At 40.3% G+C, this 24,176-nt stretch overlaps 1 protein-coding gene across 2 annotated transcripts in view; it reads right to left on the bottom strand.

The window, feature by feature from the left end:
- The window catches only part of SLC9A7 (solute carrier family 9 member A7), a 70,375-nt gene that overhangs the window by 45,028 nt on the left and 1,171 nt on the right, over positions 1 to 24,176 (bottom strand). The gene's annotated exons all lie outside the window — the stretch shown is intronic.

Here is a 24,176-nt window from a genome sequence, read left to right as displayed (position 1 = left end):
CCTGATAAAGCAACGTTTAGAAAGCTTATATATTTAGTCAGCCCCCAAGGTTCTCCAAAACCCCTGGTACTACTCATGCAGACCTGATTTACAGCTTCTAAAAGGATGCCCTTCTAAGCTGCCTGCCATTGGCTGTTATACAGAAGTCCAAGGCATTCTCAATGGAATCCCTCTGGATTCTCTCAGATTTCAAGCGTTTCTGGAATGTCATAGTTGCAGCTGCAGAACTAAAGCAGAAAAGAAAGACACCTGGAAGAGCTCAATGCACAAACCTAGGGAGATACTCTAGGCTTACTTCTAGGCTGTTAACAAAAGCATAAATTCAGATTACCTCTGTTGCTTATTCAGAAGCAAGGGGAGGTATGGATGGTGGAGGCTAGGTACGGATACAGATGAATCGATACAGAAACTCTGCGTTCGTTCTGCACTACAAGGTCTCATTGGTAAAGACTTTATGAAGAATCTGGACCAACAGAACAAATATTTATCTAACTGCATAAAAACTCTTAAAAAAAAAAAAAAAGATGACTGCTAGGGCCGCTAAAAGCCTTACTTTAAAAGTTTTCGTTTGTGATAACTGTTGAAAGGTCAAGTTTACATAACTGCTTGAAGATTCTTAGAAAGGAGAATCTCAAAAATTAATACCCAGTGTCCTGTGCCTGTACAATGCCAATCACACAGCTGGCACACAGAGAACATCTAACTGGAAATGAAGCATTAAAAAGCTGGGAATACTTTTTTCCTTTTAAAACAAAACACTACTGATAATAAAAACCATCAAACATAGTCAACACTAATGTAACAACATGCCATTTAAAATGGCATATTTACTTTTGGTTCTGTTTGAGCACAGAACTCTCCAAAGTGAGGATTTGAATTTAGATAGATGTACAACCATGAGCACCTGTCCCTGGGCAGAGCCCAATATTCTCTTGAAGAGAGGTTTTGGGGAGCTTCAGCAGGCAGCAGTCTGCAGGAACCAGAAGTATTCATACACCACAACACAGTTCAATCAGTGAATTCAAACTGTGGACTAGTGGACTGGATCAATGGGTGAACTCAAACCTGTGCAGGCACAGCTTCCTTCATCCCCTCCTGGTAAAGAGCCAGGACAACAAATACTGAGGGTCCTTCCTCAAGGAATGTGCTTTATATTAACAATGTTTCAGCCTAAAGGAAACTCAGTGGAGATCTTACTGCTGTTTGTAGCAGGAAGAGGGAGAGGAGACAGACTCACTTTTCTGAAAAGTGCATAGTGATTACATTAACTTGTTGAATGCTGGGAAGCGGGGCGGGGAAACCCAAAACAAACGGGCAAGGGTTGGTTTTGGTGTTTGTTTTTTTTTTCCTTTTAAACAATGAATTGGCTAAGCACCAGCACAGGCTTACCCCAAAAGGCTATGCAATCCCTATCCTTGCATATAGCTGAAAGTCACCCTAGTACAGCCCTGAGTGACACATGCTGTGGGGTCCTGCTGCGAGCAGAGGGCTGGACAAGACTACTTCCAGAGGTCCTCTGCAGACTACATAATTCTATTATTCATACTCTTCCACAAGCAGACTGCTCAGGTAGGTACTTCCTGCTGCAAAGGTTTCTTTAAAAGCAAATTTGTTGCTTCCTGGGTCAGTCTTGGAGACTTCCATTGCTTTGGGGTTGGGGTTTTTGGAGTGCTGGGGAGAGGGTGTTGTGAGTTGTGAGGGTTTTGTTTATTTTGTTTGACTCAAACTAGGTCAGAGGAGAAGAAATGGCCAAAGTGATCCAGCAGAACAGGAATGGGATACTTTTACTTGCTCAGTCCACCTTGACTTGCTCCCTGCCCTGGGCCACAACTCACCCTATGGAAAACAAGCAGAAGAGGTGACCAGGTGATGTTCAACTATGGTTAGTGCCGCGTAAATACCAAAAAGCAAATCCTGTGATGCAGCAGAAAAAGCACTAGGAAGCAGCTCTTTTTCCCCCTACCCCCCCGCCTCTTTTTTTTTTTTTTTACGTAAAAGGAGTAAGTTTGGAAAGCAACACTACAGCAAACCATTGACTGGCAGTACCGGCAGCAGTGAGATCCAGCCTCACCTTGGCACACAGTCCATCTCCCCTTAGCGCAGCCCACACAGAGCAGCACACTTTGGTACTTGGACACCAGCTTCCCAGTGGTGCAAGGTGACAGAGAGTAAAATAGCTGTTTGAGTTCAAAAAACCCACAAAGACTATGTAAAAAGGACTTCCTACATTTAAAAGTCTAGATTATTTTTCTCTCCCCACGCTCAAACTAAACTTTTTACCAGCTTGAAGAAACAAAGATGAAGAAAAACTTGGCAAGAAGGATGAAAGAAAGTCCTGTAAATATTTTCAAAGCAAAAAAATAATAATAATACACAATATTTATCACACAGCTCGTTTTACTCTAGGACACTTGTGTGCATCAAAATACCAATTGGAAAGTTTTACTTTAAATAAATAACCTGAAACACCAACAGAGAAAGTATTTTTTCTAATACAGGGTCAACCTTCAAGACTCACAATCCACACCTTTAAATTTGACAGTGATTTATGAGGAATTCCCAACGTTTCTTACGAAGCAATTCAAGCATTTTTTCTGACCCAGAACTGAGCTGGTAGTTTTACACAGAAAAAAAAACGCAAACCAGATCAGCTATTACATGCTACCTCCAGAAGTGCTAGCAACCCCTCTATACTCTGTGCTTGCCATTCAGAGTACAATGCTGTACAGGACTGCAGAGGAACACTACTGTATATCTCTGTTAATATCTTGCACTCAGCACTGATAACCCATTAGGTACTTTAACAGCGTAATGCTGCCAGCATGGCATTCATCAGCTTGTCATATCACTGCAGAAGATGAGAGACTTGAAAAATGAGAAACCTGTTTTGAACTTAAGCCTCGTCGTCTTTGGCAGTTTATGTTTAGCAGCGTCAACACAAGATGAGTCCTCACTGTATTCCAGTAAAAGAAAAGGAAAAAAAAAAGGGGGGGAGCATTTTTGGCAGGGAATGGAAGCAGGTGATGCCAGTTCTTGGAGTCTGAAGGAAATTTTGGGGATATCCAAAACCTGAAATGCTAAATAACAGGTTCAAGGTCATGCTTTCTCACTGCCTTAGGGCTATTTTAGATAAGGAAGTTAAAAGATGGTAAACAAGCTGGTAATTCTTCTTTGTAGGCACACATAGCCTTACGTTATCAAGGGCATCTTTGTAGTAAGCTTTTTATCCACTTTTTAAATAAGCAAAACCAAGCACAGTTTTGAATTTAAATAAACAGATCACTCAAAAAGAAAACAGTTACTGGAACATTGTACAAAACCAAATGTCGAATTAACTTGCTGGCTCTGCATCAGTGGACACGTGTGCACTGTGCACACCCTCACCTTGCAAGCCTTGGGTTCCAAAAAAACCCACAAGAACGTCTATGATGGTCAAAACCACCTTCTGACTAACTGTTGTTCTGTTCTTTCCTAGGGGAAATAATTTCTTATTCAGGCCGTGTCATGTTACTGTGAACTACATACTCATCTATGTAGTGAAATAGTAAAATAAAAATAATTAAGAACTACTGAGGCAGGCAGATACACTTTATTCTGCAATACATGTTCTTAGTAACAATGGGGTTAAAGAAAGGGTTTTAGCATAGAAAAAAAGTAATTTAAAAATACAGCTATTGAGAGATTTAAGCAGATGACTGCTCTGGAATTTCAATAGTTAATTTCTGAAGAATTATTAAGTTTCACATATAGCTTCATATGTTCATAGCAGAGTTATTTGGAACAAACTAATTTTTCAGGAGTTATAAGATGGCAGCTTCAGGAACATGATCATAAAGTTGCAGCAAAATGATAACCGTTAAGAAAAAATTGGTCCCTGTATTCTCCCCTAGAATCCAAAGATCCAGAAAAGCAAAAATGATAACCATTAAGAAAAAATTGGTCCCTGTATTCTCCCCTAGAATCCAAAGATCCAGAAAAGCAAAAAAAAGCAGCACAAGCAAAAATAAGTCAAAAAAAAAAAGACACACATGTCCCCCTCCAATCCCGCACCATATATTGAACAGCCTAAACTGAAGGCTCAGCCTTGAGAGAAATTACTGTCCTGTGGTTAAGAACATGTGGCCTCTGATCCAAGCACAGGACTGTGAGTCAGGGCTACTGACCCAAGTCCCAGCTTCAGCGGGTGACTCAGTGGCAGAGCTCAGACAAACCACAGAGGACAATTTAAAGAGACACTCACAACTTGGAAATCAAATACCACAGTTCTAAAAGGCACAGGTATTTGTCAGAGACTACAAAGAAGCTCAGATTCTGCAACTAATCCCAAGTCTCTTCATTCACGTGTTTTTAAAACTGACTTACTGCATAACTATTGTTTCATGCAAAACAGATTTAACAAAGCATTTGCTGTTAAATATTTTATAAATAACATCTTAAAAAATTCTTTGAATTTCAAAAAACATAAGTAATCTTCCCTAGCTATAAATCCTAAAGCAGTGAAAGCTATACGTATATTAACATCATACATGTTCCTAGAGGTGTGAGCAGCAATGGGCAATCACCAGACAGACACCAGCCTCTGCCCCACTGTGACTTTCTCCTCGCCCCACACAGAAGTGATTCCTTCCAGGATGCCAACTGCAACTGCCCCAATCCCCTGCAGCAGGAGCAGACCTGAAGCAGTTCTTTCAACACAGTCTTCTCAACCAGATGAAGAAAAAAATCCGAAACACAGACTCTTTCCCCCAGACACGCTGGCAGACACTGAGAAGAACAAACAGTGCGAACAGCAGCAGCTCTATGGTATACAACAGAAAACTTCCTATTTATTTGTTGTAGTTTTTTACTGCTTTTCTCCTTATTTGCATATGCATGCTAGATAGGCTTGGCATATCTCAAACAGGAGGTCACAAGCTCCGCAGAGATCAAGAAACAATAACATCAAGCTACTTGTTACAAAAAGCTTTACAGTAGTATCACCTGGCTCCGGCATTAGCAAGAAATTAAGCTTCTCAGTTCAAAAGAAAAAAGCCCAGACAATAATTATTCCCCATCTAAAACGTGATGTAAAGCATCAGCAAGAGGAGTTATTAATCTGTCATTGCAAGGAGTCAGGCTTCAATCTGTAACCCAATTGAAACTCATTAAGCAGCAGCAATCTCTTTGGTGACACTGTCATCTAATGTTGAAGGTTTAACACAAGAGGAGGATGAAGGGGGAGTGGGCAGGAATTATGTCTATCCCAGCATGGCTTTGGTTTCAAAGACCCCATAACAACTAAAAGGAGAGCTGCTAGGAATTTTGATAGGAATGGTGGGACTCGATAATCCTGTGGGTCTTTTCCAACCTAGTGATTCGGTGATTCTGCTAACTATAGATAAGGCTGTTTTCTTGCTATGAGGAATTCTGCACTGGCCATGAGTGGAGGCTTTCATCCTAAACACTATTTCTGAGAATTTCTGATTAGGTCAGGGGCCCAGGCAAAGTCTTAGTAAGAAAAGGAAAGAAAGAAAGAAAGAAAGGAAAGTAGGAGCAAAGTGGATGAACCAAACTCTGCATCACAAAGATTTTTGCATAACAGACAAAAGCTGTCAGCTGACAGCATTTTCAAGGAAACTTGTTTTGCTGAGGCAAGCCCCACACTCTAGCTGTGGGCAGAAAAAGACCAACCAGCACTTGTTTACAAGACAGTTTGTGGCTTACAGGGAAATGCACCAACCCAAAAAGGCAGAAAGAGCAGTAAGATGACAATTCTGGCTTTCTGTGATCATTATGTCTGACTATAGAAATTTTGTTATTGCAACATCAAAATACACACGGTCTTGACAGAAGATCTATCCTGTCTCAGAGGGGCAACCTGCCACTCACAGACTCTCCTAAAGCAGAACTGAGGAGCCACATGTTCCCTCTGTTTCTCCTTTCAGGGTGACTGCTCCGAGCACAGGCACTTCAGTGGCCATGGCCTTCTCACAAACACACCACAATTCTCAATCCCATTTTACAGCTGTTTAACCCACGGATCCATCTGCCCTGATATCCATCCCACTTTACATGCTGGGAACCAAAAAGAGCCAGGAAATACTCTTGTAGGAACTTACTGATAGCTGAACAGAGACTCAATCTACTGCGACTTGCTGAAGACTGCCTTTTCTGCTTTCATATATTGTGTACAATTTAATCAGTTGTTTCAGTACTAATCTGTGGAAGCCAGGCAAATCACTGCTACTGCAGCCTGCAGCACATGAGCAGTTTTATGATGCTTCTGTCCTCTTGATTCCCACGAGTTAAAGAAGAAAGACTGCGCTACAAGCTGCAACAAGAAAAGCCAGCAAAAAGCTCAGCCTTCCTCACAAGCAGTACAGGGTCCAGAGGTCCCACAGCTGCAATTGGCAGCCTCCTACACAGCCTCTTATCACCCTCTTTCTTCCCTCCTAAATCGGTACGAGCTGTTGCTCTGATATTTTTGCCAACTCTTCCAGCATTTATGCCATCTCTTCCAGCCTTTTTGCCATCTGTGGCAATCGTATTGCCTGAGCAAACATATCTAGGCTGGCTCTCCTCTGCATCCACCTCTACTCTAACCCCAGCACATCTCACTAGTGGCACAAATGTAGCTGGCAACCTATGATTTCATATTTCTCCTAGTCTAAGGGTGCCAAGCAAGCACCAGTAAGCCTGGATTTATTAGAGATAAAGACCAGCCAATTCCCATTATATGGAGTAATACCTCTCTCTGACATCCAGGGCAGCTACTGACACCACAGGGGCTTACAGCAAGACCATTCAGCAGGATACAAAAAGGTAAGGAGTAAAATATCCTTCCAAAGACTGATCTCACTTGTATGAGCAGAACACCTGCACATCCCCTGAACTTGCTGTTATCATAGCTTTATGCACTTAAAAATGGCTATTTATTTATACTGTCTTTTAGCCATTCATTCCTCTCCCCTGCATGCTCTCTCAAACAGAAGCAACCTCAAGAACAAACACAAGAGATTCTCAGACAGAATCAGGAGGTTTTCCCACACAAATTGTTTTAACACAACAACTCCCAGTCCCACTCTAAAATCTTGAGTGTGGATGTATGCAAAATAATCACTATAAAGCAATTCTGGCATCCCAAGGTGTATGGGCCCCCTTTGAGGAAGATAGCAAGCCAAAATGAGGTTTTTTTCCATTTCACTTGCTTCACACTACTGCACTTTCATAGTTGCTTCAGATAAGCATCACCAAAATGTTCTCCAAACTTCCTTAAGTTGTTTCTCATTACATGATTTTTATCAACACAAGGGGTTAGAAAATTACTTAAGTCAACATGGTTTTAAAAGAACGGTATGTATAAAAGCCTTGGAACCCATGCATTTGCTAACAGAACCATGAATAACTCCCACTTCCCATTAAAAAAGAGGACAGACTCACACCCACCCCTCCAAGGCAGCACAGAGAAGAAGCAGGCCAAGAAACCAAGCTCTGCTGCTTACTATGCATGTCGTTTACCATTTTTTCATACTGAGTTTAAGTAATCAGTCACACAACTGCTCAGATGTGACTTTTGTGGCCTTTTCTTTGTCCTTTTCCATTTAGATTTTTCAAGTGAAACACAGCATCAGCTGCCTTCACTTTACTTCCACTTCCACAAAGATAAACTTTTCTCAGACTAAAAAAATGCTAAAAACACATTTAAGACCAAGAAAAAGCCAATTCCATGGGTTTAAAAATGGAAAGGTTTTTTGAAGAGTTCTAGAAAACTCCTAAACCACATAACTTAGAGCTGCTCTTTTCAATTTCAGCTACGCAGCTTTTTACACAAAAATGATTCAAAGCGTTATCATGTTCAGCATGGATTTCTTTGGTGAAATATGCTAATGTAACAACAAATACTTTTAATCTTTTGTGTGTGACTTTCTACTGTAGGCAAAAAAAAGGAAGTCAGATTTTTTTTTTTTAGGCTGCTCAAAACACAGAAAAAGCAGCTGTATCAAAAGCAGCCTCCAACTCAAGCTAGCAAATTTGGCACACAAGGTGCAGAGGATGAACACTTTTCACTACCACAAGTAAGTCTAACTAATGGGAACCTGCAGACACATAGCAATACTGAAAATTGACCCCTGTGTATCCAAAGACAAAACCAGAGCTCAGAACATTAGTCTGAAAATGAAAGAGTCCTTATGTTCACAGATACTGCCTAAACCAGTTTACTCAGATTGTATTTCCTCAAGGTTCCCCATGGCTTTTGGCAGGACTAAAAAAACCCACAACACTGTCTTCACGGATCAGCCCCATCTGCTCTTTTCCAGCACATCATCAGACCTTTAACCACAGCTTTGGCTGTTGCCATTTCACTGACTTGGTTGTTGGTTGCACCTCTTGGGCATTTCCCGTGCCCTCAACTACCAGCTGCCTCTGGAAAAGTCTACATCCCAGTGAGCTGCTCAGCATCAAGTGGACAACCAGAACACTGTAGTGCTGCCTGGACAAGCAGCCTCTGTCAAGTTTCCTACCTCTTAATTCTCATCCTCCTGAAAAGGAACCTAAAACTTGCAGTAGTTCCCACTGATCGGGGCAAAACCTAGGTCTTGCTGTGCTACACAGAATCATAGAATGGTTTGGGTCAGAAGAGACCTTAAAGATCATCCAGTTTCAACTGCCCTAACATGGGCAGGGACACCTTTAACTAGATCAGGTTGCTGAAAGCCTCATTCAAACTGGCCTTGAACATCTCCAGAGATGGGGCATCCATGACTTCTCTGGGCAACTTGTGCCACTGCCTCAACACTATCACTGTAAAAAAAAATTTTTTCCCAACATCTAATCTAACTCTGCCCTCTTTCAGCTCAGAACTGTTGCCGCTAGTCCTATCACTGCATTCCCTAACAGAGTCCTTCCCCAGCTTTCCTGTAGGCCCCCTTTGGAACCATAAAACTGATGATTTTTTACCCTCCAGCCACAGTGATGTAAGCACACCTCTGACTTTAAAGAGCCTGGTGAGAACACCAGCAAAGGCACAAGGCAGTTTTTAGAACAGCTGCTTTCACTCCAGAGCTCGCAAGTATCAGATTTATTAAATATTAAAGTCAGACAAATTGCAGAGATGTCAACAAGACTCAAGACTTTGCAATCCAACATTGACACGCTGAGTGGTCCCTGTCATATCCTCACCTAATGCTACTGCAGTTTTTGAGAAACACACATCTGCATGAAAATCATCTCGGGTTTTTTTCAGGCAAAGAGCAGAAAATATTTCTATCCGAACAACATTTCATAGTTCCAGTTTCTGAGGAAATGTCTCAAAAAGCAAGACAAGTTCTGTCAAATAACATTTGTACGAGTTATTTTACTAGGCTTAAGGCACATCCTTATTAATGTCTGAGCTTTAAACTAAATTTGCTCCTCCACAGAAATTATTTAAGGAAGAATTCAAAAAGAGAAAGTCAAGACTCCCAAATTAAAAAGAGATCATATCATAGCAAGAAAAGACTTTGCATTGCAGCTGTTAAGACAATCACTTACTTCACTAGAAAGAAATGTCTGAAGCATAGGTAAGGTTCACAATAGGAAGATGATGATGTATTTTCTTAGAATCTACATAATAAGCAGAGCACAGGCTGGTCTACTACACTTTTGGAGTGTCTATTGCAGTTTCTGCAGTTTCCAAAAGACCTGGTGAAATATCTCAGGAGTCCACATGACCACACAATATAGTAGTATTGGACAAAGTTATCTGATCTTCTGTGCCAGAAGCAGTGCGGAAGCTAGTTTGCATGAATGCCCTACGCAAGCCCATTCCTTCAGTGCAAACTCTCAAAATTATTCAATAGGAACATTAAAAGAAAGAAAATCCGTAACACAAATATAGCAATACAAGCCCAGTCCAACAGGTAATAGCTGGGCAACTGCTTACAGAAGTGCAAATATTCAATTAACAGCTTCTAGCAGCAACAATCACAGATGAATCACACTGGGTACCCATGCCACACAAGATGCTTCTCCAAGCAATTTCATTCTAATTCTTTATTTTAAATTACATCGTACCAGCTTTCTAATGTTTTATCTATTTAAAGTGTTGGTTGGAGCTGAACAAGATTGTTCCATCAAGAGCAAACTGGTGACATGAGATGTTATATCGTTGCTCTGGCACTGGAGCAGTGCAAAATGCTGCATGCTACATAAGAGCACAGCAACTGCTAGGTGACCATTTACTCCTGATTAACACCATGTTGAAGAGACCAGTATCACTGAGGACAGAATCACTTAAGTGCTTTATCAGAATACCATGGAAAAACTTGCACGGGGATAAAGGCAAAGCAGAATCTGATGGCGCACACAGTCCTTGGTCACAGTACTATTTGTATTTGTGAATATAGGGAACATTTCAGACTCCAGAATCCATTCTGATCTCCAGCTAGTATAGCAAGGTCTTCCTTCTTGAGTACTCCTGGCATAACACAATGCAACATCCCACCTGGAATTGCAAGCACCTTTTTGATAAGACTTGTCTGATAAGATATGCACATGTAGCAATGGAAAGTAGAATTTAAATTTAAAGTTAAAAACTTGTAGTGAGAAACAAATAAATCAATTCCCACTTAAGAAGAGAGATATACTAGTATATCACATGCTGTCTTGGAATACGCTCTCTCCAAGCACTCTACTGTGCTTTTAATAAAACGACTACGTTACCCAAAGCTAACTTTTTTTTTCCGCCAGCCCAAATACTTCACAATATACAGACAAATGAACAAATGCCTGGGACAATCCATCCATTCACAAGCACCGGAGTTCATCATTCCTACTTATTCTTCATCCTTTGCAGATGCAGTAATCCTTATGAATGCAGGCTTTCTTTAGATCGTACAGAACCGCACTACAGCCATAATGAAAATCTATCCAAAGAAAACCCAAGCTTTCAGAGCACGCACTGAAGACTTGCTGATCTGTACAAGGGTCAGCTAGAGGATGTACACTTTCTTCAAAACAAAACAGGAAAACAGTGGAAATTGACTTAAAAAGAGTTTATGAAGTACTACACCATTCAAATGCTGTATTTCAAAAGCTGCAAAGTGCTTCTGTATAAAGTTGTTTCACAGCACCCTCCCTCACAAATACACAGAATTACTACCCTTCCCTTACTCCTTTGTCTAGGAATCAATAACTCTCTGAAAGAAGGAACAACAAAAAAATCAAACGAGGTTACAGATATGCAGAAATGCCATTATGGGCACTGTGGAGCATTCTGTCATTTCTGTATAACAAGTGTGTTCACATCAGCTCCTGACAATGACATATTCTGAAGCTGTAGCAATTAACGTAGTTCTTGAGAAAAGAAAAATTACTGCTGCGATGTCTATTCATGCCAGGGACCTTGAAAGAATTACTGCTTCTGCAAGCCTTCTCTCAGTAGCAGGCAAACCAGCTGCACCATGCTTTTGCTATAACCCAATATGAATAAGAAAATGCCTCCCAAATTCTAAAAATAGATTATACAATAGACAATGCAACCCAGTAAATACATTCATTACAATTTTTTTTCAAAGCTTTTGAACAAGCTGTACTGATTTAAGCAAGAGGACTTGTTATGAAATATGAGCAGGTTAAGCAACAATAAATGAGAGATCAAGTTGGATAACTGCTCCTTACAATTGTTACCTAGGTAATATACCCACAGGTATACAGGATCTGGTTTGGGTTTGGAGCTAATTATCAGAAGGAAGCAAACAGACTGTTTAACCTATCATTTTCTTCTAGCATAACTAACTACTATATCAGGAGGAATAGCAGAATTTTGAGGATGAGTACAGCATTATCATTGCTACTGTAACGTTTCAGGTTGAGATCCAGATGAGTGCAGGAGAAACTGTTGCCTTCTGGGGTGTTGTAACACCAAAACATAGACAAAAAGCATATCCAGTTACTCCTGCTAAATGCTGACAGACTGAACTGCCAGATCATTGGAAAAACACTTAGACTGTAGTCAGCCAAGTTTTAGACCACAAAAATAATAATAAAAAATGTGGCAGACAGTATCAATAAAAGTATGGAATCTATAGATTAAAAAATCAGCACAATGACCAGGCTCTACTTAAAGATTTGTTTGAGGCACCAAGTTCAGCTTTGGTTACTCTCCAAGCAGAAGATCCTCTTTTCCAGCAGTTTAAGGGGAATATTTTTCATTAAATTCAAAACTACAAATCTTGCACCAAATCACACAGAAATAAAGGACTGAGCGGATCTTAGGAGATGAGTAATGAACACAATGCCTCATATTAAGTCATGGCAAACATCGAAAAACCCACAAAAAGCCCAGGAAACCCTGGGCTAACAGGAATTGGTAAGGTCTTCCCAATACTTTTTAACAGCCCCAGAACACCTTCTTGGTCACACCAGCCCACTGCCTTCTGAACCATGCAAACCCCCTGACTGATCAGGAACTCCTCATAAATCTGTATTTGTCAAGAAGAATTGTTTCAAGTTTCTCAACTAGTAAGGCAAATACAACATGACAGGCAAATCACCTAGTAAGAACTGTCTAATGTAATATGCCTAATGATTACTTAAGGTGCATCAGACTACCACTGATCATGTATTTATTTCAATATATGACTCATGGACCTCTTATATTCTGCATACGATATACGCTCAGTTTAGGTTTCAGGACAATAGGAAGAGGGCATCTATATTTGTTTAGTTGACAAAGTTTTCTGGTGTCATTAGAAAAAAAAATTACTATCTCTACATGTAAAATAGCATACTTTCTATATGAGATCAAATGCAAGGGAATACCATTTCCAATCAAATGAAGCATTAGAACACTGTCTTTGTACTCAGACAGAGAGTATTACACAAGAACAGGCTACTCTGGAAAGCAAGCAATTCAACTGGGAGGTGGCACATTGTACGTGGGTGCACACACATGCGTCAGAAATGTGACCAGTTCAAAGACCTCAGCATCCAGCAAACACCATGCTGATCTCCTAGCATTTGGGTTCTGGTACTTTGCCATTATTGCAAAAGCTGTCAATTTTATTCTTAAGTATTGCCCTTTTATTGCATTACGGGTTCTGAAGATCTCAGCAGATTTGATTCACTAAAGGACTATTTTTTACAAAGTCATTATAATCTAGTGTCATAAATTGAGTTAATTTCCTTGCTTGCCATTACAAGAATGTTCTATAACATAAACGAGTAGTAAACAGCTGTCAGCAGTTCAAGTTTTCTTCTTATAGCTGAGCAACCTATACCGGGACCTTGACTCAAACTTCAAGCCTTCTTTGGAAGTCCAAGGACTGAAAGTTAGGTCTCACTTGTTGTAATTAAATATTCCTAAAGACAGTGGCATCTTTACCTTTTACTTTGCAAAAACACCAATTCATACATTATTAACTAAAAAATGCAAAACAATACTCACATAACCAGAACAGCTAAGAATAGAGCAACAAAGTAAGAGAGGGACTAGGAAAAAAAGGCTTCTCTAATGTCTTGAAAAGAACATTGAAAGAGTTGATGCTGTAATAGCCTTGACTGTAACTGTGTAATGATCAGCAGGAATTAATATCCTACACATGCTTTACCTAGAAAGAACCTGCACAGCTTAAACAACTTGCAGTTGAAGACAAGGTACAGATCAGGTACAGATCACTTCAGCAGTGATCAAGGAACTGGTCTGAGCAATGGACAAGACTCAGGTAGCAGGGGGAAGAAAAAAGTAACAATACATTATTTCAATCATTCTGAGCTTGAACCATTTATCTGTTCACAAAAGGCAGGAAAGCAAACCAAATTTTTTAGTTTAGATTGAAAAAAATTAGGTCTGGTATACGAAGAGCTGTCAGCATTAAGATAAGCTATTCATTGCATCTTGGTGAGAAGGGGAGAAGAGACAAAGGAAGAGTTTTAGGCAAACCCTACAAAAAAAAATCAGAAGAGTAGGGTAAGAATAGTACTTCTTTCAGGAGAGCTAAAAGGTAAGATCAGAAACCAAGACTCAAACCCCAAAAGGGATAATGGAAGGCATGATTTATCCGCATCCGTGTCAACACTCACCTATGAGGAGAGAAGGTAGAAAAGATGACTCCTGAAATCCATAAAGACATCTTCCTCCTATTTCTAGGGAGTCCCTTGTTTCCCTTGGCACTGTGCTGCACCTAATGCAGGGAAATAACTTGTGGTCTAGTAACAGAGAAAAGACAACTTATGACTTTGGCCAACGAGCGTAACAAATCAAACACTTCTGAAGTGGTTTTGCTTGTTTTTAAGAACATAACTATAAGTTTAAGCAGTACCTAAAAGACTGAGGTCCTGATGGGGGAACTTTAGCTTCATCAGGCTAAGAAGTAAATGTTCACAATCACGAAGTAGATTGTGAACTCTCCTGCTCCGCCTTCCAGTCTTAGGGAGAGGGGCTCTGCCATATGTACACACAACATGTAATGCAAAGTTTCTGTTATCCCAAAGTGTTTGAAGTACAATGAACAAGAAATATAATGGCCCTATGTTTTACTTTTTGTAAGACATCCCGAAATCATTAGGGTTGAAAACTGAAAACATTTAAATACACACTCAAGCACTTGCCAGCAAGAGAAATAAACTCCTCTTTTTATAGTTCTCTGAGGCTAATCTGTGGTGAAGAGGGGATGATCAAGTACAAGTTATCACCAAGATATCTATGTTGACATTTCTCTTTTTGATGCAGGCACACATAAAACTGAATATGCTGCAATTATATTTATTTACTGCAGCTTAACAAGCAAGTCACCAGTAGGAAATCACTCGCTAGATGTTGAGGCATGCAGCGCTGAGGAAAAGACTATTTTTATGCCCGTGAATCTCTAAGAGATCATTAGGAGGATGATCAGACACTGTATTTTTGAAGGTAAATAAATTCATGTGTTTTAAGGAGGCTCTTTCTGAGACAGAGATTTTGGAGCAGCAAACTTCCAGAGAATTTGCTAAGTCAGAACGACAGAGGAAAATTAAACCTGGTGCAGAAATACAATCTCTCCGTTGAAGCTCTTGAAGCTTGAAGAATGTGTTGGGGGTTGAGCAGGTAAACACATTGCTCTAATATTTGTTAAGATGGTTGGAAATAACATTAAAAATTTCCAGAGACAAAAATCAACTTCATAAACAAAATATCTGTCAAGTTAGATATACTGCTGTGCAGAGATGAAAAGCAAGAATGGTTAGGCTGAAACATTGTACTGGCCCTCAGCTGCTCACATGAAATCCCATTCAAGAGTTAAGGCTACTTCACTCACACCATCACATCTTCAAAACACTCAACTCCTTCCGAGAACTATTCATTGTAAACAGTGTCTGGTGGGAATATGCACCCTGTGAGCACTAGTCTTGCAGATAGGCATGAAAATTCCACACCTTTTTTTGCTGTGCAGCAGTCTTGACTGCAAAAGTATAAAGTTTCAAGACAAGGTAAAGTAGGAGTATCCACTTCAACTCTGTGAACCAGGAAAGGATGCTACAGCTAACCTTGCCAGACACGTCTGTGGGAGGTCACATACAGTCACCCTCCTCTGTTCTTAATATATAACATTACATAATATCCAACTAGAATATCAAAGATAGCCTAGGAGGAATGATCAGATGGCACTTCCACAACAGGAATAAGCCTTTAAACAAGTTTTCTTTCTCCATGTTTGTGTATTTTCTAGCCGTTACAGAACTGCAGCCTAGCTAGTGATGTCAACTCCATGCACTGCTTCAAATCACCTGTGAATGCCCCTTCCACCTCAGGTGGCACATCACTCCTGACTAGGCAAGGAGTTCCCTACATGTGTGAGTTCGAACTCCTCTATTCAGTCCATCTTCTAAAGGTTACTTCAAAAAAGGCAATTATATAAGAAAGCTAAAAGCCAGCTGAAATAAGTTGGTATTTCAGGCCAAGAACACCAAGTTTAAATATGATATCTACTAGCAAACACAAATAAAGCATGTATTTTATTCTCTTGCTCTCTGAACCACTTTAGGTTATCAACTTCATTGCTTATGCATAGACAAGCAAATACAGCGTCAATTAGGTAGAAGCTAGTTAGGTCTTTGATGACTGCCATTCTATGAAGAAGTCAACCCAGATCACTTTCAAACTTGTCCAGGTGAAGCCTCTTCCTCTCCCTCTCCGAATGTAATTTATTTATTTATTAACTTTAATATTTCACAGTGCATAAAAGTAGAGTTTGTAATTAATCTACAGAAACAAGCAGATCCTAAGACTGCAAGTAACAGCACTGGATATACAGGGAATGTGAATACATGATTTCCAGTTTTGGATGAAGGGATTATCCAACTCCGTAGGGTGACTGCATGTTCACCACAGGCTGTAAATCATGTTCTCTAGCTGCAGGAGAGGGTGGATTCTGGGGCAAAACTATAGCAGTTCACCAAGAAGGCAATTTAAGGAAGAACAGCCAAGCTGTCTCATGGATAAGGAAATTATTCCCAGGAGAAAGGCCATTACAAAATGAGAGAGCACAATGAAGAGTGACTTGAAGGAAAGAGCAAATAGGAAGGATTGTGCAGCAGTAAAACAACGTCAGAGAGGTATGTGATGCTTTAAATGCAGGTCTCCTTTCACTACTAAAGACTTGATATTAACTGCTAAGAAGTAGGGGAAAAAATAATAATTTCTCACATTTAGTGAAAAAACAGATAGTATCCATTCTAGTGGATTCCAAGAGTACAGAAGAAAAGCTAGTCGTAACCTTGTGGGACACTTGATATTTTAAAAATATTAGCAGTTATAACATCTTTCTATTAGTATCTCATATTCAAAGCAATGGCAAAGGTTAACCGCAGTTTTCATATTTAATCCAATTCTTGAATTAATGGGATAGCATCTGAGCCTCGGAAGCAATGACTACGCTCCCAATGTGTTGGCACCAAGCATGGCCACAGCATACCCTGCTGCAGAGCTGACACAGGGATGAATTGCACATGTAGGGGACACCAAGCCACACGAGCAGCTTTATCTTCAGTTACTGATGGTAAGATTTCCAGTTGCATACACCACATGTGCACACACAGCCAGCACATTGAAGACTGTCATCTTATGCACAGACAAGTTAATTGCATTTTAGAATACATTTATTCTGTGCTCTTTTGTTTCCACTCTTTTTGTTAAGAATAGCCCCACAACTTCACAATGAAAGAGCAGGAGAACAAGCTGAAGGGCACCTACTTAAGAAAAATAAATCTCTTCAGTACTAATTATATTTTTCATAAGTGTAAGTGGGAAGTAAAGACAACTATGGAGAGTCATGGCATTCAGAATAAGTGTACCAATGTATTGAATCATTTCTACAAAGCCTGCACACCAAGGTGTCCATCAGACCCACAGCTCAAACTGCCCCCTCTGAGGAGCTTACGAGGTAACAGAGGAGGAATTAGCAATACACGCATTACATGCACTTAGTTTGCACCAGGTATTTCATTGGTCCCTAGTTGCCTTCAAAACCTATTTCAACCAGATGGAGGTAGTTTGAAAACCCTGCAAAAAGATAAAATGGTAGCTATGGAGAAGTAGTCCAGACTGCAGCAGACTGCAAGCCCCGCCAGCATGGCTTTAATAGGCAGGACCCTCCAGCAGTAGCAGAGCTACCCTGATGCCAGGCCATCCAAGGTAGCAGCGTACGTAAGCCCACAAAACCCCTCTGGCAGCAGTACTGTACCTACAAGAGCTTTGCCAGGACAAATCTACTGGGTAGGGGTGCAGTCTCTTTCCATGCACGGCTCGCACATACAGCTTTATCAGGAGAAATGCAGAGCTTAAACCTAGCCATTGAAACAGAACATGAAATATTGAAGCCAAGAATAAAGAACAGAAACCGTGCACCACCCTTGACTAAGAGCAGAGTTCATCTCCTCCACTATAATTGAGAGTGAGCCTTGACTATTTCTCCCTGATAAACAAAAAAAACCCAAAAAACAACCAAAAACCCACAGCTTCTTCCACCATAGCTTTCAAGGGCCTTTAGGCACTTCTAAAGTCAAGTGAATTGTCTGACTTCAGGGCGTGAAGAAAAAAGCAGTTAGGTACCACTGCTCTTTGCTGTCTTCACACTCAGTTAATTGCACACTGAAGTGCTTTTTAACGGAGGCGAGAAGCAGTGTATTTGAGCTCAATTACCTGTCTCTGGTAGACACAGAAAAGACCCGATCTGCTGAGAACAGATATGTATTTTTCACAATATAAGTAAAAACCCCTTCTAAATAAATGCTCTTATAAAAAAGAATAATTGTCTGTATCATGTCTTTTCAATATAGACACCACTTAGTGTAAAGCAGGGGGAGAAAGGCTATATAAAGTTTTAAATAGGAATAAAGCATTAATCCTGAGTCATAAATAAAGACTCTGTTTAAAAAAAAAGTCTACAAGGTGGTATTTCTGGCTGTCAGAGTGGAAACAACAGCCTCAAGTTATTTGCACAGCACATGAGCAAAGAAAGAACATCCATGGTAGCAGCACCTATTAAAGGATTAGATAGGAAAGCCAAAATATTTTTACTTCTGGCTTCAACAGGAAAAGACATATTATTCTGGACTGCAGGAGGTGCCCTATAACACATGATAACTCCAAGGCTTACACCTTATTTATTTATTTATTTAAATGATGGCTGGCCTGTGATTCTGGCTTCAGATTTCTGGTTTCTAGATCAGTAGGGGTGTAGATATGAACCAGAGGCACTTCCAAAAGCACCCTGCTGAGTAGCTAATTGCTCTAGTCTGTCTACAGCACAGAAAGTGAGAAATATCTAGAAAAGCCACACTGCAAGAGAAGGTGCAGCTAGGGTCACTTCAGTCCAGCACAACTTTTAATTAAATAAATGCCAGAATTCTTCATTCTGTTTTGCACAAGGTATAAGTCAATGCAATACTCAAACTCAGAGATAAGATTATGTGCCAGTTGCTACTTGCATTTTTGTTAACATAGCCAAAGAAACACTCCCTATTGCCCTTCTATGATCACCCATAAAACAAAGGCTTAACTGAGGGAAAAGTAGACAGCTGAAAACTCAGACCTGGTATGTCCCATCCACCTTCTCCCCAAAACGTAGAGAACTCAAATGACCAAGTATAGTGAGCAGCACTAAGATGAGGACACCATCAGCACCTGAGAAGCAGCTTGGGCTTCCACTAGGACTCAACAGCCTCTATACACTCCCTCACCATCCTCTTTTCAGACTTCCCACCTGCACCACAAGTAGAAGCTACTGGAGTAGTTGTAGACTCTGCATCTACAGAGATCAGTCCTTGTGTTGTTTTACAGAGATTCCTTGGAGGACCTGTTTATAGTCACATTTCTGTTGCAAGATAGTAAAGCAAAACCGGAAATAGATGCAAAAAGATCTTCTGAATTGGACTAAGGAAAACTTCAAGCTCCCACAGGGCCCCAATGAACAAGGCTAACCCATAATGTGCTGCAGAACCAACTCACTGTCTGCCAGCAAACTTGCACACCCAACATTGGATTACCTACCCTCAGTTCAGCACACTCCAACAAACATAACCAATCACTGAGCAGGCACACAGCTCTGCAGTATTGCTGAACTGGCATCTGTTTGTGATAACTTTCCAATTCAGACGAGAAATGCATTATATGCAAAAGAACACCCTCCCCTTCAGCCGATTCCTACAACCATGCGATATCGTTGAGTAGTATCAGCTCTAACACTCAGTTATGTCACCAATGGCTTCCTCATGTAAAGGAAAGCCAGGACTGCCATTTGTCTCTAATTGGCTCATGGTCATAATCAGAAGGGTATTCCAGTGCTGATTTGATAGAACATCTCATGAAGCTGAAGTTAACAAACATAAAAATCAACCAACTTATCTTAATTACTATTAAAAGCACTGCTCTCTCCAAAGCCCACAAAAAAAACCAACATAAAAATCACTGCTCTAGGACTACTGCTGAATTGTACTCCAAAGGCATTTCAGAAACATTAGCAATTTATAAGCTATCCAACCACTCAGTCTGAGGAGCAAATCTGAAACACAGGTAGGTTCATAGCAGAGATGCAATACTTCTCTTAGAAGATAAAATTTTGAAGCTCCATGCAGTCACAGGCCACAAAACAAACTTAGAGACAAGATTTGCAATATAGTTAAAATGTCCTAAGCAACGGACAAATTGTGCAAGATTCACTTTGGAAGTCTGTAACTAAGCTATTTAAAAGAATATCCAGGAAGAAGCAGGTTATCAGAGGAAGGATAACATTCTTGAAACTGGGTGCTCAGAGCTATGCTCCTAAATCTAATATTAGAACGCTTATGTAAAAGTGTTTTTTTAAGCATCAACACTGCCATTAGTTTGATGGCCCTGAAGATGCATTAGGTCATCTTTAGCATGTGTAGAGACTACAGTTGTAAGAGGCACTGCAGACAGACAAGCTAAAAATAGGTCTTTTCTATATCTACTCTGTGGATACAGAATATTTCAAAACAAATCTGATGTTTCTACCCTGAATATTTAGCTCTTATCTCTCAATTTCTGATCCACAAGAGACAATAGAAAGTTTATATCCCTCTTCTCATATTATTTTTCTCTCTCTGTATCCAACTCCAGTTTTGTTTTCACTTTTACCTACAGCACTAGCACATGTGGTCCCCAGGCAGTTCCACAACAACCCTGCAGTGGAGAAGGCACCTAGTAGGACTGACGCCTGTACCGATGTGTGGGTTGCCAATTACCTAAATTATCACTTGCGAAAAGGGACAAACTAATTGCCTAATAGGAGTGATACCACTGGATCTGCTGGGACACACCTACATATACAGATACCTGCTTCCAAAAGAGCAGGGCACTGGGGAGCTATCATCACTTCCCATCTTTAAGCTCTTCCCTAAGCTCTCAAGGTGCACGGTCCATGTCCTGTGTCCCCCTACCACAAGGGGATGCTCCCCAGAAGGGTGGGAAGAAACCTGTCAAAGAGAGTTGAACCTCTTCAGAGAAAACACAGCTTAGAACACTTTACTGTTGGGCCTCAAGACCAGCACAAAGAAAAACTAGCACCATGATCAGTATCACAAGCTGGCATACATGTGTCAGCAAAGTCTAAATTCCTTAATTGCTCTGTTGTGGGTTATTTGTTTGGTTGGTTTTAATTGCTACATAATGATTTGCATTAGTAATACTGTAGCTGGAGCAGCTGCAGAACATCTGCCCCATGCAAGTATTTAACTTTCACAGAGCAACACCCTTGTTACAGTTTCAAGGCCAGAATTCAATTGTATCTAGCACTTCCTAAGACAAATTCATCTTAGGAAATGAGCTGTGGATAATGACAGAGTGATGACATGGTACATAATCAATTCAAATCAGCATTGCGCCTGAAGCTGCAGCTATACTTCAAAGTATTTCAAGGCATTCAAACAAGTTAGGTCCCTTCCACATACACAATTGTCAGACCTAGCATGTGCAGTTGAGGTCTGTAACTTTCATACCACTTCATGAAAAATCAGATTTTTAGTTACAACGCTGGTTTATTTTGTCATGTGCAAGTGATTAAACAGTCACGCAAACTTCATGTTATTTCACATCTTAGCAGATGTTTCCAGAGAAACATATTTAGCAAATGAGAATAATACATACAGATAAGCCATGACTACCTGTTGAAGAGACAGTGGCAAGAGAGAAAATAAGAAACATGAAGAGACAACATAATGATCTAAATGACTTTTTAATCTTCAACTGAAGCAGCTGGAACAAATAACTTATATATATAACACAGCAAATCTGGATGCAGCAAAATCTTCTGCTCTGTTGAGGGCTAGGTGCTTGGGCCATGGGTCTTTTTAGCTGGGTAAAACACATGCTGTCTTTAACAGAAATGTGATTGAATCAGCAGCAAAGACATCATGAAAGTAGAACAGGATGTGCTTATATCTGGATTCTCCGAGAAGGTAAGTGAGAAGAGCTGGTTAAAGCTCCAGCTGGAAGCAGCTTCTCTGCTCACTGTTTCAAGCTAGCGTTGTGCCACTCAATTCCTATTGTGCTCAAGGAAAGAGGTCTCACTGCACATTACTGTAAGTTAACATGGCTAGATAAGAAAAAAGAAGTCAGGCCACCACCTCTTCTTAAAGGGTGAAAGAAGCAAGCAACCATCAAGACCTTCAGTTCTAAGTAGCTCAGGTCATCAAATGCCTATTTGATCAAATACAATCATCCAAATATTTACCATTTTGAAACCAAGTGTTTTGGAAGGGGTCTAGGTGCAACAAGCCAGTTCTCCTAGTTCATTATCTCCAGGATAAAAATTAATTGGCACTGAATTGTTAGCTTACACCTCCTGTAAATGAAAGCCACTTACTCAGGTAGCATTGACCATTGCTGCCCTAAAAACTCTAACTTTTCTGTTAGAAAAACTGAATGGAAATGGTACAAGTGCTGTAGACTTGACCATAAATCCATGTGAAAGTTACCTAGTGTGCACAGTTTGGAACCTATACTAATAACATATTATGAAATACATTGTTATGACAGCACCTAGACACCCAGAAGTGTTTCATGCTAGCTACTTGTGGTTTTAGGACTATAAACTCTTCAGCTGAAATGTTACCTTATGATTTTTTGTTTAAGTAAGAATGAGCAAACATATGCATCTTACACACACATATAGTTTGAAAAAAAAAATAGTGCATTTCTCAGATACAATGTTATCAGCAATGTAGAAACCCATCTCTTTCTTCAACCGCTGTCCTTCAAGTGACAAAGAAGGAACAAATTCCTATTTGAAAAGCAGAGCCTGGTTATCAGAAGTATAACAGACAGTAACAGTGACACTTGCTATATTCTTTGCTCTAAAGTTAGTCTACAAAATGCTTAATTGAAGTAGGGTCTCAGCAGAGTTTTACTGGCATGAAGGCTAACTATGTTAGAAAGGAACTGAACTTGCTAAACATGTTTCCTCAGATGTTTGCCATGATATATATGGCAAGAATCAGTTTGTCTGGGAGTGAGAAGGATATCTAAAGGGGCTCATATAGAAGTTGAGTGTATTGAGGAATGAAACTAAATGACTTAAGCGAAGGCACACCAGGAACATGCAATGGTTTGAGCCAACCTTTCCTTCAGCAGTGCTGTCTGTATGGCAGAAAGGGCTGTGGTGCAGTGCCTTTCCTAATACACAATTTCAGCACTTGAATGCTAGATTCCTAATTTGATGTACGTTTCATGGACCAGGAAGTGGATATTAGAGTAAACTAGTTTTAGCTTAATGAAAGGCAGAAGTTCTCCAGCTGAACAACTTATTACCCACACAGGTCATCAATGCATACCCAAATGCCCTTGATGCCCTGGTACTTGTATTGCATACATTAGCACACCCAAATACGCAAGATTTCCACCATAAGCTAAACCACCTAAATGACTGAAATAGTCATAAAAGATAAATGAACTTTCTGAAGGCAACACTACCAACATCATACTCGAACATCTTCAATACAATCTTACCCTGACTCTTCCCATCAGCACATACACAGTTAATCTACCACCTCCTGATCGCTATTCAGCTGCTAGTCATTATCATGCTCATGCATAACTTACTTATATGCCCAATAGTGAATTTGTCAGTTTTCAGGAACAAGCGACTGTGAAATACACAGCAATGCAGCAAAGAGATCAGTGACTAAGAGCAAATTGGGGTGGTTTAAGAGCAGCATCAGCAGAGGAAAATTCCACTGCTCTGCAAGCAATCGTGTAGCTCTCAAGAGCAGTAGTACTCATTGGGGAGGAAACAGTTCACTCTCTCCCTCCTCTCAAGTGCTGAATTTCTCATCTGCGGTTACCCCCGATACACTTATCCCAACCAACATCGGGTAGGTGCCTCACACCATTTGGCAGGAACCTATTCAGCTCATGAAGAAGTGCTTCTGGCACTTCAGCGGTGGCCAATCATGGGCAGACAAATCATTTTTTAAACGGATGGCTGCTCCTCATCGCAACTGTTTATGTTCTGCGTAACAAACTGCGCACAAAATAAAATCGTGTGAGTTTGCGGCAGAGTGAATTCTCCAGGTAGCAGGTTTAGGTTCACTTGCAGATGTCCGTGCCAGCCCTTAACAGTACGAGCACAGAGCCCAGCTCCTCAAAATCATCCACCCTACCAAACAAGAAGAGAACACAGTTTCTGCTGAGGGATTTATTTCACCTTTGCTCCCATTCACGG

The sequence above is a fragment of the Phaenicophaeus curvirostris genome, chromosome 1, assembly GCF_032191515.1.
Source record: "Phaenicophaeus curvirostris isolate KB17595 chromosome 1, BPBGC_Pcur_1.0, whole genome shotgun sequence".
Classification (NCBI taxonomy): domain Eukaryota; kingdom Metazoa; phylum Chordata; class Aves; order Cuculiformes; family Cuculidae; genus Phaenicophaeus; species Phaenicophaeus curvirostris.
The sequence above is the reverse complement of the archived record's forward strand: the minus strand, read 5'-3'. Positions and strand labels throughout refer to the sequence as shown.